The sequence below is a fragment of the Balaenoptera acutorostrata genome, chromosome 17 (genome assembly GCF_949987535.1).
Source record: "Balaenoptera acutorostrata chromosome 17, mBalAcu1.1, whole genome shotgun sequence".
In the NCBI taxonomy this organism is placed as follows: Eukaryota; Metazoa; Chordata; class Mammalia; order Artiodactyla; family Balaenopteridae; genus Balaenoptera; species Balaenoptera acutorostrata.
The window spans coordinates 9,198,631-9,215,009 of NC_080080.1; the positions used below are offsets into that span (position 1 = coordinate 9,198,631).

General features: G+C 46.6%; 1 protein-coding gene across 2 annotated transcripts in view; it reads left to right on the plus strand.

The window, feature by feature from the left end:
* The window catches only part of KCNQ3 (potassium voltage-gated channel subfamily Q member 3), a 306,180-nt gene that overhangs the window by 214,359 nt on the left and 75,442 nt on the right, over positions 1–16,379 (plus strand). The gene's annotated exons all lie outside the window — the stretch shown is intronic.

A 16,379-nucleotide genomic window follows, 5' to 3' on the forward strand; every position in this document is an offset into this window, starting at 1 on the left:
AGATTGACTACCTGACTTCTTCTGGCATATTTCAATTCTGGCTTCAAATCACGGAGGGACTCGGCTACTTTTATATTTATCTTATTCCATCTCTATTAGAGGTGTGAAGATATTTTAAAAGTTCTTTTCATTTGGGCACAATATTCCTCACTGTTACTGCTACCAATAGAGTATATTTATTTTTTCCTCCTGGGGCTCACACAGAACAAGCCCTGCTGGGAATCCTCACTTCCTGATTTGCAAACAGGGGACAAACTGGTGGGTCTATTCTGTCTCAACTTTAGCATAAATATTTTATTAATGCAGCCTTCTTCTAAAAATTGTTAGCCGAGAGAGGGTCCGTGTCTGCTCTGTTTATCATCGTACCAGTGCCTGGCATAATGCTTGAAGTACAGTAGACAATAATGAGACCTGACCATGCCTTCATGCCTTCATTAATTCATTCATTCTTTCAGTTAATGGAATTACCATTATGTAGCTCATGCTAGGCACAACAGGTTATCATGAGAAGAATGGAAAATTAGGACAGAGCATTGTTGAAAGCTCCAAAAGTAGCAGAATCGAGGTATTTGGGTGGCACATGGACCAGCGATTGGCTTATTTTCCAGCCACTTAGAGAAAGGATTGTCCTGTTCCCTTTGGCTCAATTGGCCATAATGAATCTACTTTTAACACTTTTCAGAGATAGAGAAAATGGCAAAATGAGAAGGCCTGCCTTGAGTTTGGTTCTTGAGGGTACAGTATGTTCCTGCTGATTGACAAGCTGGTGCTTCAGACCCCATTAATTGAGACCAACTAGTAGAGGGGGGCAGGTCAGAATTAGGGAGGAGCAAGGCAGAATGTACTTGGAGAATGTTTCCTCACTTTCAAGGGCATCCAGACTCTGAGTCTCTACCGCCCAAAGGGAGGCCCAACAGCCATCAGCCTGAGCCTGGGCTAATCAATCCAAAAAATTAAATTTTAAAAAGCAATTAATCCTGTTTATATTTGTGTGTCTCTGAATTTTAATTATGGGCTATCTCCATTACTTTCTGGAAGGATGCAAGTGTAAATTTTAAGTCTATAAATTAAATCCATTGGAAAACAAAATATTATTCTGGAGCTCAGATTTGTTATTAGATTTTAATAATTTATTTTTTGTGTGTGTGTTTACCAAACATTTATTCAATGCTTGCTGTATGCCGGCATTGTTCTCAATACTGAGTTATCAAAAGTAAGTAAGTTTCCTGCCTTCTATAAGTTAGTCTCAGAGTATATACCTACCACATCCGAATCTCCCAGGCTTTATTAACATTTCAGATTAACCCAACCACATTCCAAGCATACTAATATCAGAGCCTATTAAGGGAGAGTCCCAAAATGTGCATTTTAAAATAAGTTCTGCAGGTCTTTCTCATGCATACTAAAGTTTGGTGTCATTCATTGCAGTAAACACAATAGTAATAGCTTGCATTTATGCTTTTTTAATGATTGCAGTGTCTTGGGATTCCTACACTAGAATTCCTTCAACACCTTACTTGTAAGTAACGCATGTGATAGCCCCATCTGGCAAAAGGTGCTAAAGTCATCTACCACCACCTCTGCCAGCTGCTCCTACTCTGATGGCTCCTACATGTTCTTGTACTTTGTACACATCTCCGTGAAAATACTTCTCACGTGGGATTGCAGTTTACGTCCATAGTTGCCTGCCTTCCTGCTGGACAGCAGGCTCCTTGAGAAGGAAACCCGTCTTGTTTCTATCTGAATCCCCAGGCCTCCCATGTTGTTTGATTCTTAGCAGGTCCATAAAGATACTGTCTCCTTCCTTCCTTGTCTGAAAGTAAGTTATTCATTATTGTCTGTAGTATCTCATTTAATCTGTTTTGTTGAATTATAAATTTTCACATTTGTGAATGAGTGAGCGAAATCCACAAAACACTTTCACACACAGTATGCCCTTTGATGAGACAATGAATAACGATCATTGATACATAGCTTTCACGAAGTGTTTGTCAATTACCAGTCGCTCCTGTTCACCTTCATGATTTTTGTCACATCCAAGCTGGTATCGATTTAATATTTTTCTCTTGAAGTAAACTCGCTGATTCTTGCTCCCATAAATTTAGCCTGATCCTAAGCAATAGTATCTGTGAAGTCATGTTATCTGATATGCTAAATTGCATGCTTTTTCAAATCCACATTAAGTACATAACTAAAGGTCCCTTGTATACCACCCACCTGTACATTGCACATCGTACAAAAGCCTTCCTGTGGCTGATGCACTAGACAGAGTTCCTGGTTCAGATTTTAATGGGCTCTTGGCTTTCTTCTCTACCATATATAGCAAAGGAGACACAACTCCCCACCTCCAGACTTTGATTCTCTTGGGACCCTCCTGAATGTTCTCTTCTCCACCAACTCAAAGCCCACTCAGAGTACCTTCCCTTGCTCTTAGCCCACACTGAGCTATCCCATCTCTGGATCTAACGAGACCATTCAACTTAGCAAGCAATGGTGTACCAAGTATCTCTTTTCCCTGCAAACAGTCGGCTTCATTACATGCTTATTCACTCGAGGAATATTTATTAACCTACTGTGAATATGTTGTCCTGGGGACAATGGGCTGATGTGGAAATTAACCAGTTTTAGGGAGCCTTGGTTGCTTGTATGGATTTGGTAATCAGGGGCTTTGGGGGGTGCACTTTTTGATTAAAGGAGGGATTTCCTTCATCATAAAATATTCTTGATGTTTTTTAAGAGAATAATACTTTAGGGAAAAATGTCCATCAGCTCAGGGCCCAAAGTACTTATTTCAATCTGCTTCTGCATTCACTTTATCATGTCCTGAGAGTCAGCTTACCTTGGCCATGGTACCTCATAAGAGCCTTAAAGATTCTTCCTTCAATTTTGGGAGGGAGGTGGTAGCTTTGGTCATTGTTCCTTATTTACCCCTAACTGTCCCCAAGCTTCGGATCTCATGACCAAGCAATCAGTCTAGTCTGCGACAAGCTGCTTATAAAACCAATGGAAGAGTCTGCACGTCTTTCTGCTTTTCTTCATGCTTGGAATTGTAGGGGCCAGATTTGGAGAAGGCATTGCAGACGTGAGTGTTTTGCTCTCAACCAGTAAAGGAACTCACTTAGTAGATCTTAGGAAAGCAATATCTGAAGAAAAATAGAAAGTTGTTTGTGAGGAGAAGCGTGGTGCAATGGAAAGAGAAGGAGAAAACCAAAGAAAACTTCAGGAGGGTCTTAATGTTTGTGCCAGCTCCACAATTTTCTTCCTGGGGTCCCTCAGGAAAGGGGTTGGGCCTCTCTAGGACTCGTTCTCCTCATCTGTAAAAGGCAAAGAAATTGATTGGATTGGTCAAAGGGATTCTTGCTTTTCTTTAGCAGATACATCTTTCATTTTATTTTTAATTACATTCTATGTTGAACCACAGTATCCACAAGCAGACAAAAAGTAAGGTGCTCTGGTTAAAGAGGATTTGGGGCAGAGCAAGGGGGTTGGTGCTTCCCCTTTCTCGAAGGAATCTAAGAACTAGAGTGATGTCATCAGATTTACATTTAAAAAGCTCACAATGACTGTTTTATGAAAAATAGTCTCAAGGGGCCAAGACTGCAGGCTCAGAGACCATTTATAGAGGTAGCTGGTGTGTGTGGGCAAAGAGGGAAGAGCCGGGAAGCTGTGTGGGTCCAGGGTAGATGGTGCTATTGCCCAGCGATGGACCGGATGTAAGGGGGAGGAAGTTAGTCAGGCTCCAGCGGGGACAGACTGCTGCCTTCCCTGTCCTGTCAGGTCCTCACTGTGGCTGATGCGTCGAAACTTCACCAAGACAAGAGGAAGGACTGAGAACGAACCCCAAACAGTGGGATAAGCTCTGAATTGACTAAGCAGTTGACCCGGGAACCTTCTCATCAAATGTGGCCTGAGACTTCGGCATCACCTGGGGGCTTATCAGGCCCCACCCCAGACCTGCTGAATCAAAATCTGTATTTAGTAAGGTCCCCAAGTAATTCCTGCACACACTAGAGTTTGAGAAAACCGTTAATGGAAAAACACTTTCGTGACAGATAAGCCTGCGCTACATTCCTGGATGTTCCATTTACTGGTGTGGACTTTAGCCAAATCAACCGTTTCTGAATTTTCTCATCCACACCATGGAGGCTGATAATACTCCCCTTACAGAGAGTTTTGTGGAACGGAGTTGCTGTAAGCAGAGTTTAGCACCCAACTCACTATTGAAGCAAAAGTTGATGATCAAGAAAATAAAGGAAAACAATAATAACACACACACACACACACACACACACACACCCCATTCCTCTGTGGTCCAGGACAGAAGAAAGGAAGTGAGGAAGGGGTGCTAGGCCACCATTGTGTTTCTGGTGTGAGTTTTCAGTTTTCAATTTTCTCTCTTCTCCAATAAGGGAAATTCGTCATACTTTCTAGGGAGCAGGGGAAAGATTTTCTTTTTTTTTTTTTTTTTTTTTTTTAATTTTATTTATTTATTTATTTATGGCTGTGTTGGGTCTTCGTTTCTGTGTGAGGGCTTTCTCTAGTTGCGGCAAGTGGGGACCACTCTTCATCGCGGTGCGCGGGCCTCTCACTATCGCGGCCTCTCCCGCTGCGGAGCACAGGCTCCAGACGCGCAGGCTCAGCAATTGTGGCTCACGGGCCTAGTCGCTCCGCGGCATGTGGGATCTTCCCAGACCAGGGCTCGAACCCGCGTCCCCTGCATTGGCAGGCAGATTCTCAACCACTGCGCCACCAGGGAAGCCCAGATTTTCTTTTTAAATCGATTATTTCCAGGAAGATTGTCACCATTTCATAACACATAGAAAGAGCATGGATTTTAAATTGAAACAGACCAGATTTTGACCTCCCTCTGTGCTTCCTACCTATGAGATACTGGGTGCACTGATTAACCTTAGTTTATCTCATCTGTAAAATGGGGAGAATAAAACCTTGCAAGGAGTAAATGAGATATGATATGAAAAGAGTCTAACTCTTTTTATAAATCCCCCTTTCTCCATCCTTTTCTTCTATGATTTTTTTCTGTCTACCATTATTAGAGAACCCGTCTCTTCAAAACTGTGGTTAGAATTATGGCATGGGAACATTTATTCATTCAACAAAAATCTGGATGCTCACCATGTGCCAGGTACTATTTAGATGCTAGGGATGCAACACAACTGGGTTTGTTCATTTTTCTATTATGTGCCTCACCTGTGGGTTACACCTGTGCTGGGTACTGTCCTAGGTGGGAGGCATGCAGCATGCCTGGAGTTTATTCATTTTTCTATTTTATTCCCCATCCTGTAGGTTACACCAGGGCTATCTGATCTGAATGGGGCAGAGATTTATTCTCCTCGGGAAACAGGCAAAGTCTGTGGTCATTTTTATGGCATTCGTAAAACCTCCCTCATTTAGGTTTCAAGGATAAGGTTCATTTTGCAAGGTCTTTGCATCCTCTATTAAGAATGCACCCTCAACCACACTCTTGGCTAGGCAAATTAATACCACAAATAAGACTGAAAATATTTAACCTCCTTAGGAGAACAAACCGTTTTTCAAGGAGACTGGCAAGTCCATTTGCATGCAAACATTTAATGGGCTGCTTTGAAATGATCCTTATCTATTTATTGAAGCAGGTCTGCCCAGACCCCTCCTTGGCAGTTAGCTCTTAGATGGAGCTGCCACCGCACGTGATTTGGAAATCATCAAAATGCACTTATTGAAAGATGCTCAGTAGTTGGAACTTCCAGTGGTTTGCTTGGACCTTTGCCCCAATTAGCTCCATCAGTCAGCTTTGACTGAGCTCCCTGTTACAGCCAACCGTGAAGAAATTGTAACTACGTGTACACTGCACATAGTAGGTGATTAATAAGCAGTGTTGGAGGAATGAATGAAGTCATGTGATTTATTTCCTCTGCACCCTGTCTGGACACTCTTAGATTCCTCTCCGATGGATGTGCTGCTAAACATTTAACAACCAGCCCTGAGCAGGCGAAGGGCGGGGCCCCGTGTTGCAGTGTTTGCTGGTTTCTGAGGGGTAAATAATCCCACTCTGGTGAATTTCAGACTACTAGCATGACATCACTGAACACAGGGAAGAGATAGGCACCCTTATATAATATTTCTACCAGACAGAAAACAAAAGATGTAAATAACCTCAAGGGCATAGGTAACAGTGAAATATAAAATCATTAGGTAGTGATGAGTTTTGAGCACTTAGTACCTTTTTTCATATAATTTATTTCACTATAAGCTGATATCATTTAGTTTTTAATAACAGCTGAGTTTAACCATAGCTTGAAAAATTACTGAGAATTTAACCATCGGCTCTCTGGAGTCCCATGAAGTGGTCCCAGTGCACCCCTGTTTCTTACGCATTTCACATGTGCAAGCTCTGGAGTGACACCACCCCCTCTTCCCTCTCTGTGCTGTCTGGGAGGACTGGGGGCTAATAAGTGCTTCCTAAGACGCAAATAACCAGATGACGGGGTGTGCCCTCTCCCTCCTGAAGGTCCAAGAGCATGCTGTTTGCACCTCGTTAGTGGCATTTTTCACCTTCTTTTGTTTGTGTTAAGAGCTGTTCCTCTACTTGTCCCTTTCACTGGGGTCTATGCCATCAACAGTGTGAAACCTGGATGTCCTTTGGGATCCAAGTGGAACTGGTTCTCACACTATCGCACGCATGGTGGGAGCCTGCATCCTTCCACCCAGTCTCCTTAAGCACTGGGCTGTGTGGAGCGAGGTCATGTTTGCCTGTGGTCCTCTGGCTTAGAAATCTTCCAGGATATCGTTCTGTGAAGGGCTCAGTACTTCCTCATTGATGCACGTGGTGTCTCCAGGACCTGGAGCACAGCCCCTTCCCCCGATGTCCCTCAGAATATCATGCACATAAGGCAGTTGTGCATGTAGCAAACTCTCCCCAAGCTTCTGGCCTATTGCAGAGGTGTGTTTTGTTATTGCCGTTGTGTTGTTGTCATTGTTTTTCATTCCCATGTGCTTTGGTCCTCTGACCCTTTTCTCCTGAGAGCCTCCCATCTTCCACTTCTCTACCCAACACTCTTCCATGAAATGCAACTCCTCTCCGTGGATCATGAAAGGAGTTTATTATACAGAGAAATGTGGCTATTTATGCTTTTTTGCATATCCTCAGACTCATGTTTACTGATAATCATGGACCCTCTTTTCCCAGTCTCCCCTTTGTCTCACATCAGGTTTTCAAGAACCTGACTCTAAGCTATAGAATACAAACAAAGGGACGATTTTAGCAAAGTCCCAAGGAGGGCAGCTTCTACCTGACCCTACCAGGAGTCCCAGAATGTGAGCTGCAGTCCTGACCCAGGACCCATCAGTCATTGGCTAAGCCCCACCCCCATGTGGCCATAGATCCTACCTTCTGCTCCTGGCCACAGATGAAGCATTTCCAGCAGCCCATGGGCTACTCCTTCCAAAGAAGAATAGCAGATAAGGCTTGTTGGAGGAAGGAAACTGAGGAGCAGTAAAAGGTCCTTGGTTAGAGGCTCTGGGCAGAGCATGGACAATGTCTGCTACAGTCTTTTAGGGCAAAATAGAACTGCCCAAAGCTTTAGAATCCCTGTCTTGCTCCCTTTTTCTTTAATCATCTCTATGAAGAGAAGAAGGCAGAATAGAGATTTATTTCCCTCTGCTATGAATGATGGACAGCCTTGAGATACTATGTTGCTATGGTTCAGGGTGTGTGGGGGAGATAGACCTGTCCAACCAAAAATTCACATTTACAGGGTGGAATTTGCAACGGATCATATGTTTCCAAGAAAGGAACCTCAGTGCCTGTGACCCAGAAGAGGGCGAAAAGACTTGGAGTTCCAACCCTGGCAGGGATTGGTTAAGGAGGGTCAGCAAGTCCCACTCCCATTCATTCAATAACTATTTCCAGAGCACCTGCTATGCCCCAGGTACTGTCCCCAGGTGTCTGGGCTACAGCGATGACCAAGAATGACACGTTCCACCTCTCATGCATCTAAGCGCGGTCTCCTCTCCTGTAGCATCGGGTAAATCACCCAGCCTGGCAGATTTGTAGAGAAGAGCGATGAGGTAACGACAGGAAAGTGCTTTGTTAGCCCTCATGTGGCTGAGTCATGTTTGCTTTCCCAGGTAGAGCATTCATCAAAACAAGGACTCTTTTAAATAGGGGGATAGTTTAATTCAGTGCTCCACAAATGGTGCCAATTGCATGTGTGCGCGGAGAGGGAGGGAAGGGAGGGGAGGGGAGGGGAGGGGAGGGGAGGGAAGGGAGGGGAGGGAGGGGAGGGAAGGGAGGGGAGGGGAGGGGAGGGAAGTGAGGGGAGGGGAGGGAAGGGGAGGGGAGGGAGGGGAGGGGAGGGGAGGGAGGGGAGGGGAGGGGAGGGGAGGGAAGGGAGGGGAGGGGAGGGAAGGGAGGGAAGTGAGGGGAGGGGAGGGAAGTGAGGGGAGGGGAGGGGAGGGGAGGGAAGTGAGGGGAGGGGAGGGGAGGGGAGGGAAGTGAGGGGAGGGGAGGGGAGGGGAGGGGAGGGGAGGGAAGTGAGGGGAGGGGAGGGGAGGGGAGGGGAGGGAAGTGAGGGGAGGGGAGGGAGGGAAGTGAGGGAGGGGAGGGGAGGGGAGGGAAGTGAGGGGAGGGGAGGGAGGGGAGGGGAGGGGAGGGAAGGGAGGGGAGGGGAGGGAAGGGAGGGGAGGGGAAGGGAGGGGAGGGGAGGGGAGGGGAGGGAAGTGAGGGGAGGGGAGGGAAGGGAAGTGAGGGGAGGGGAGGGGAGGGGAGGGAAGTGAGGGGAGGGGGAGGGGAGGGGGAGGGGAGGGAAGTGAGGGGAGGGGAGGGGGAGGGGAGGGAGTGAGGGGAGGGGAGGGGAGGGGAGGGAGGGAAGTGAGGGGAGGGGAGGGGAGGGAAGTGAGGGGAGGGGAGGGAGGGAAGTGAGGGGAGGGGAGGGGAGGGGAGGGAAGTGAGGGGAGGGGAGGGGAGGGGAGGGGAGGGGAGGGGAGGGAAGTGAGGGGAGGGGAGGGAAGGGAGGGGAGGGAAGGGAGGGGAGGGGAGGGGAGGGGAGGGAAGTGAGGGGAGGGGAGGGGAGGGGAGGGGTGGGAAGTGAGGGGAGGGGAGGGAGGGGAGGGGAAGTGAGGGGAGGGGAGGGGAGGGGGAGGGGAGGGGAGGGGAGGGGAGGGAGTGAGGGGGAGGGGAGGGAAGGGAAGTGAGGGGAGGGGAGGGGAGGGGAGGGAAGTGAGGGGAGGGGAGGGGAGGGGAGGGGAGGGAAGTGAGGGGAGGGGAGGGGAGGGGAGGGAAGTGAGGGGAGGGGAGGGGAGGGGAGGGGAGGGAAGTGAGGGGAGGGGAGGGGAGGGGAGGGGAGGGAAGTGAGGGGAGGGGAGGGGAGGGGAGCGGAGGGAAGTGAGGGGAGGGGAGGGGAGGGGAGGGGAGGGGAGGGGGTGTTGCCAAGGGTGGACAAACATCCCTCCCCATAAAGCCACTATCACTTTTGCAGGTATATTTATTTGACTTCTGCATAAGATTTTTTTTACCTAAGTATAGTTGATTTATAATATTGTGTTAGTTTCAGTTGTGCAGCAAAATGATTCAGTTTTATATATATATATTTTTTTTCAGATTCTTTTCCATTATAGGTTATTACAAGATATTGAATATAGTTCCCTGTGCTATACAGTGAATCCTTGTTGCTTATCTATTTTATATATAGTAGTGTGTATCTGTTAATCCCAAATTCCAAATTTGTCCCTCCCCTCTTTTCCCCTTCGGTAACCGTAAGCTTATTTTCGATGTCTGTGAGTCTATTTCTGTTTGTCAGTAAATTCATTTGTATTATTTTCTAGATTCCACATATAAGTGATATCATACAATATTTTTCTTTCTCTATCTGACTTACTTCACATAGTATGATAGTCTTTAGGTCCATCCATGTTGCTGCAAATGGCATTATTTCATTCTTTTTTATGGCTGAGTAGTATTCCATTGTATATAAACCACATCTTCTTTATCCATCATATATTGATGGACACTTAGGTTGCTTCCATGTCTTGGCTGTTGTAAATAGTGCTGCTGTGAACATTGGGGTGTATATATCTTTTTGAATTGCAGTTTTCGTCTTTTCTGGATATATGCCCAGGAGTGGGATTGCTGGATCATATGGTAGCTCTGTTTAGTTTTTTGAGGAACTTCCATACTGTTCTCCATAGTGGCTGTACCAGTTTACATTCCCACCAACAGTATAGGAGGGTTCCCTTTTCTCCATACCCTCTCCAATATTTATTATTTGTAGACTTTTTGGTGATGGCCATTCTGACCGGTGTGAGGTGATTTCTTATTGTAGTTTTAAAGACTTGTTTTTGAAGAAAGAACGCCACTCCTAAGTAAAGAAGAGGAAGAAAGAGGGAGGGAGGGAGTGAAGGAGGGAAGAGAAAAAGAGAAGGAGATATTGGCCTGGTTTATTTAAAGTCTACTTCAGTTGGGAGCACAAAAGTCTGCCCATATATTTTCAGGAGCACGTCTATTGCTTAAATGATGGTCTGTATCTTAGAATGGGAAATGATCTGCAGAAATTATCTAGTTACTAGAGGACATTGTCGCTCAGACAGGCAATGTGACTCACTCCCAGTCACCCAGGTAGTTGGGGGCAGATCCAGGACCAGAACCCAGGCCCTTGACTCCAGTCCTGGGTCTTTTCACCACCCCTTCCCTCCACGCCTTGCTTTATCTTTAAAGTGAGGACAGTCCCACATACTTACAATGCACTAGTTAGGTACCTTGGTTCTGAGTCATTCTGCATAGTTTTCCTTCTCTCTTTGTGTTTTTTTCTTGTCCTCATTTCAAGGAGGAAACTTGGTGTCCTCATCTCTAAAGAGAGAGAGAGAAAAAAAATCCCATTTGAGATGCCACGCTCATGACACATTTCCCATGCAGCCCCACAGCTCGGCGTCAAGGAGCATTGATTACTCAGTCCCTATTAGAGCCCCGTGAGAGCACAGGGACCTTGATAAATGGATCTGGGGTCTTCGTTACTGCGTCTAGGATCGTTTGCAAACCAGAGCTTGCAGTAGCCTACCAAGGCGGTGGCTGGCCTTCAGGTCGGCCCACAAAGGATGCTCTCTCTCTCCACATCCTCTGGGTCTGTGGCCTGTGAGTAAGAGAGGGACACACCAAGGACAAGCTTTGTCAGCATCTCAGGGTTGAAGGGGATGATGTATGCCTGGGTGTAACTGGTGTTGATTTGGGTCTTTGAGCCCTTGATGCTGGCATGTTATCAGCAGCTACTCTCAGATATGGAAAGATGAAAATGCCAAACCAGCAAGCTGTCTCCAGGAGATGGGCTCCGGGGGACAGAGGGGAGTAGGAACCCTAAGCCAGAATCCCTGATCCCCCTGGGAGGGGGAAGTCATGGGAAGCTGTGGAAGGAGAGTGGCCCCTCCATCAATGAAGTCCGTGTGCCACTGGGAGGACTGTCAGACATTCAGATGGCAAAGCTGCAAAGGACAGTTAATGCTCCAGCAGCAGAACTCGGTGTCCGAGATGATCGTGGCAGCTAGAGATACGGGCTGGGTCTCAGAAGATGAAATGGAACAAAGATAAATGTAAGGGCCTGTACTTAGGTCCAAGAAGACGTCGATTACACAAGCACTGGTAAACAATCTATGATTTTGTAATAAATGTGGGGAAAAAATCTGTGTTTCAGTTTTCCATAAGTTCACCCTGAAAAGTTGACAGTGTCCTGTGCGTGCCCCAAACTCCGATGACTTCAGAGGCTGTCTGAGTCGGCGGTGGTGTGACCTGAAGGAGTTCTGCCTTCTCTATCCGCAGCTCCAGGCAGCCTGCAGGGCTCTGTGTGGAGAAGAGCGTCCCAGGGGTCCTCAGGCCTGGCGGGAGTTACCCCAAGTAGTTAATGCCTATGTAGGGAAGAGCCAACATCATAGCCCTGGGGGATGGATGGTGACGTCAGTGGAGACAGAGCAGAGAGAGGAGATGAGGACTTGTCAGTAGGAGGAGCACAGGGTCTGCAGCCTGAGAACTGAAGCCTGACAAGGTACCCAAGTTGAGTCTTCACCTAAGAAGAGTCTTCTTCTAAAAGGGCCCCTGCCTGGACATCCAGAAGGGGGCCTTGCACTTTACCTGGTCAGATCAGCCTTGTGTGTAGATCTAAGGACCACTTACTGAGGGTTCATGGAGAGTGGAACATGTCCAAAAGAGAATGATCAAGATGGCAAAGACACTCAAAAGTCTGTCATCAGAGGCCAGGTTTAAAGAGCGTGATTCCAGACCAGAGAAGGGTTGGTGGGGGTGGGGGGGGGCGTGGAGAGCCAGCCTCCAGTACTTGAAGAGCCATTTGTGAATGAAAGGGAGTGTTGTGTATGTTCCCATAGTAGAGAAGCAAGACAACTGGGTAGAATTTACGGGGAGACAAGTGTCAACTCCTTTTGGGGAAGGACTTGGGAGGCTCTTGGGACCAAGGCCACTGGTGGGACTTTTTAAGGGAATTTTGCAGGACCTGCAGGAATCAGACGGACTAGGGGAGATAGGAAAGTGAGTGTGGGAGCCTGTGCTCCCTATGTGATGAATAAAAGGAGGTCAAGGTCAGCCGGCCAGAGGGGCAAACAAGGCATCAGTGGGCACCCACCCTGCATGTCGCACTATAGTATACAGTCAAGAATGTGAGTTTTGATGCCAGATGAACATCAATGCTAGTTCTACCACTTAGAAGCCATGTGGCCTGGGAAATTTATGTAACCTTTGTTAAAAGATAATTTTTTTAAAAAAGTAAACTCATGACTCCTATACGTATATAAAATGAATATATGTTAAAGATTTTCTTTAATTCATCAATTAATGAAGGAACCAGGCAAATGTTACAAAAGACTCAAAAGGGAGAAAACAAACACATTCATAGATCAGGAATATTGAAATAAATGGACAACTGACAACACTGGTGTTTTTCACAAGAGGAAAAAGGGGAAAGAAATCAACTGAACCTATACTAGACAGGACAGAATTTGAATGTTTAGAGACAAGAATTAGTCGGCTTTGCCATCTCTTATTTACAATTTACAGTTATAAAGTAGCTCAAAGACAATGAAAGACTAAAGCCCCTAAGGACAATGAAAAACTTAAGATAACCTGGAAGGGTATGATCTAAACAATGCAGAGTTTTCTTATACCTTTTAGAGTCTCTGTTGGCCCATCTTGAAAATGGCAGAGATTGTATATCAGTAGTTAGCTCTGAGGATTAAAGAAAATGATGCATGCCTAGGGCTTCCCTGATGGTTCAGTGGTTAAGAATCTGCCTGCCAATGCAGGGGACACACGTTCAAGCCCTGGCCTGGGAAGATCCCATATGCCGTGGAGCAACTAAGCCCATGCGCCACAACTACTGAGCCTGTGCTCTAGAGTCCGTGAGCCACAACTACTGAGCCCACGTGCCACAGCTGCTGAAGCCTGCACACCTAGAGCCCGTGCTCCCCAACAAGAGAAGCCAACACAATGAGAACCCCCCTTACCGCAACGAAGAATAGCCCCCACTAGCCGCAACTAGACAAAGCCTGTGCGCAGCAATGAAGACCCAACGCAGCCAAAAAGAAAAAAGAAAATAATGCATGCCTTGCATTTTGACCAATGGCTGGCACACGACAAGATTTTAATTTGGCACCCGGCAGGCATGATGGTTGGATGGAAGACACACTGTAATAGGAGCCATAAGGCAGGTCTGTGCAGAGTGCTGTGGGCCCAGAGGAAGGCACCGCGATCTCTGATGGGGAAGCCATGCAGCAGTGGCTTCTGTGCAGGCTGTTGATGAAAATTAACACTGAGCGTTTATGTGCCATTTTAGTGGATTGTCTTATTTAATTTTCACAACTACCCATAAGGTAAATATAACTTCCCCATTTTACAGATGATAATAGTGGAATAGTGTGGTGCACAGACTTTAAGGTGGACCTTACCATCCCCTCTCCAGATATACATAATAACGTAAAAGCTTAGCACCGTCTTGCTAGAGTCCCCCCTGCAACCTTACTCTCTCCCTCCCTTTCTCCCTCCCTCCCTCCTCTCTCCATTTCTGGCTTTAAAAAAGCAAGTTGCCATGAATCCCTTTGGCCACAGAGGGAGCTTGGACACAGGTTCATCCCCAGTCGAGCCTCTGATGAGAACCCAACCCTGGCTGACATTTGATACAGCCTTAAGCAGAAAACCTAGGTAAGCTGTACCCTGACTTTTTTTTTTTTTTTTTTTTTTTTGGGCTGCATTGGGTCTTCTTTGCTGCTCGCGGGCTTTCTCTAGTTGTGTTGATCTGGGGCTACTCTTTGTTACAGTGCATGGGCTTCTCATTGCAGTGGCTTCTCTTGTTACAGAGCATGGGCTCTAGGCACGTGGGCTTCAGTAGTTGCAGCGCATAAGCTCAGTAGTTGTGGCTTGCGGACTCTAGAGCACAGGCTCGGTAGTTGCGGCTCACGGGCTTAGTTGCTCCGCAGTATGTGGGATCTTCCCGGGCCAGGGCTCAAACCCGTGTCCCCTGCATTGGCAGATGGATTCTTAACCACTGTGCCACCATGTATGCTGACTTTTGACCTACAGATACTGTGAGATGATAAATGTGTGTTGTTTTAAGCTGCTAAACTTGTGACAGTGTGTTACATGGCATAGGAAACTCATTCATATAAGGAGATTATAGATATCAAGTAACTTGCCCAGTGTATCTCACTAAAAAGTGTTAGAGCTATGATTCAGACACCATTCTTTCTGATTGCACAGACACAGCCCTGACCAAGGCAGGCACCCACTGCAAGCTTATGTGCTTCTTTGACTACTGACCAGCCAGAGACAGGATTCAAATCCATACGGTTCCACCCCAGAGCCCACAGTGTTAAGTGGTGGCGTATTCCTTCCAGAGGGTGACTTTCAACCCTGACTTCACATTATTATCATGTGGGGGAAGTTTAAAAACTAGATCAGCATTGGCTCACCCAGAGCAATTAAACTAGGAGATTCCTGGGTTGGGGGTAGCCCATGGTATTTTGTTTTTTAAGATCCACAGTGATTTTAATTCACAGCTAGCTTTACAAACCACTGTTCCAGGGCATAGGGGATGCCCAGGAAATCATATCATCATTACATCTGGGGAGAAGCCCTTTGCTAAAAGATAATTTAGGAAAAGGTGAGGTCATGACTGGCATCATAATTTTTCCATTGAAACACAAACATTGTTTTCAATACCCAGCTCTTCTTGCCTAAGAAGGGGAAAGCCTCATTCAGCTTGTACTTGGCCGGCACCAAATATCTTCCCCAAGTGCTCTGACAAATGCTGCTAGACAGGAAGAAGAAAAGACAGAGACAGGTGATACAAAGTCGGAGAATGAGGAGGACACCTCCTGGAGAGGTCAGAGAGTTACGACAAATGAGACAAACAAGGGCTAATGAACGTGAAACCCCATTGCCAATTATCTTCAATGAATATGGGGTGTGTCTAGAATTCAAAGCACCCACAAGTGGCCCATCTCTCTTTCCACACAGGTAAATGGTTCCCATAGTTCCTGAGAAAGGGCCTGTCTGCTTCCTGCTCATCACCATCCCCCTGTAACTGAACCCCGAGGGCCTGTTCTAAGCCACACTCTGCCTCGTCTGCCTCCTCTCCAGTGGCCTGAAGCCCAGGACATTCCCTGTTGCACCTCCTGATGCAAATAAGAATCACAAATCTATTCTAGATCCAGAAGGTGTCTTAGGAGGATGAAACGTGGAACGAACATGAGCTGAAGGCCTGCAATGTGCCGGAACTGTGCGTGCATGTTCTCACTGATTCTCCCAACCCACCTCTTACAGTCACTCTGAGAGGTCAGTTGGTTAGACCCATTTTGCAGATGAGGAAATTGAGGCTCAGAGTCACCTTGCCCAAGGTGGCCCAGGTAGTTGGTGGCAAAGTCTTAAAATGAGTTTTCCTATCCTAGTATTCCTTTTCCTCCCCATCCCTCTTTTCCTACATGTCCAAATACATGCAACTTTTGCTCCACTTCCTCAGCCTTCTCCTCAGATAAATATTGTGACTCAATTTACAAAGTTTGATGCTGGTCCTAGGAATTGGGAACTGTATGTAGAGCCAGTGAACCCAAGCTTGAGGTAACTCCCAACACCCATGGCTAGTGAATGGTCTTGCATTTTTCCCTCCAGTGACTGACCTTAGAAATGCGAGGAAGGGGGTCTCAAAGCTCCAAGATACTGTTGGGTTTTGAATTTGTAGCTAATAGCTGGTAACGCCTGAGAACTTATTAGGGTGCTCTTGACTGCCCTCTGTCCCCACACAGTGGCACGCGCTATGTCCACTTTAATGTCCACTGGAATAATTGGTTTCCTGATGATGCTGTAAGTATCTCAAAGGCAGACCTGATTCTTGAAT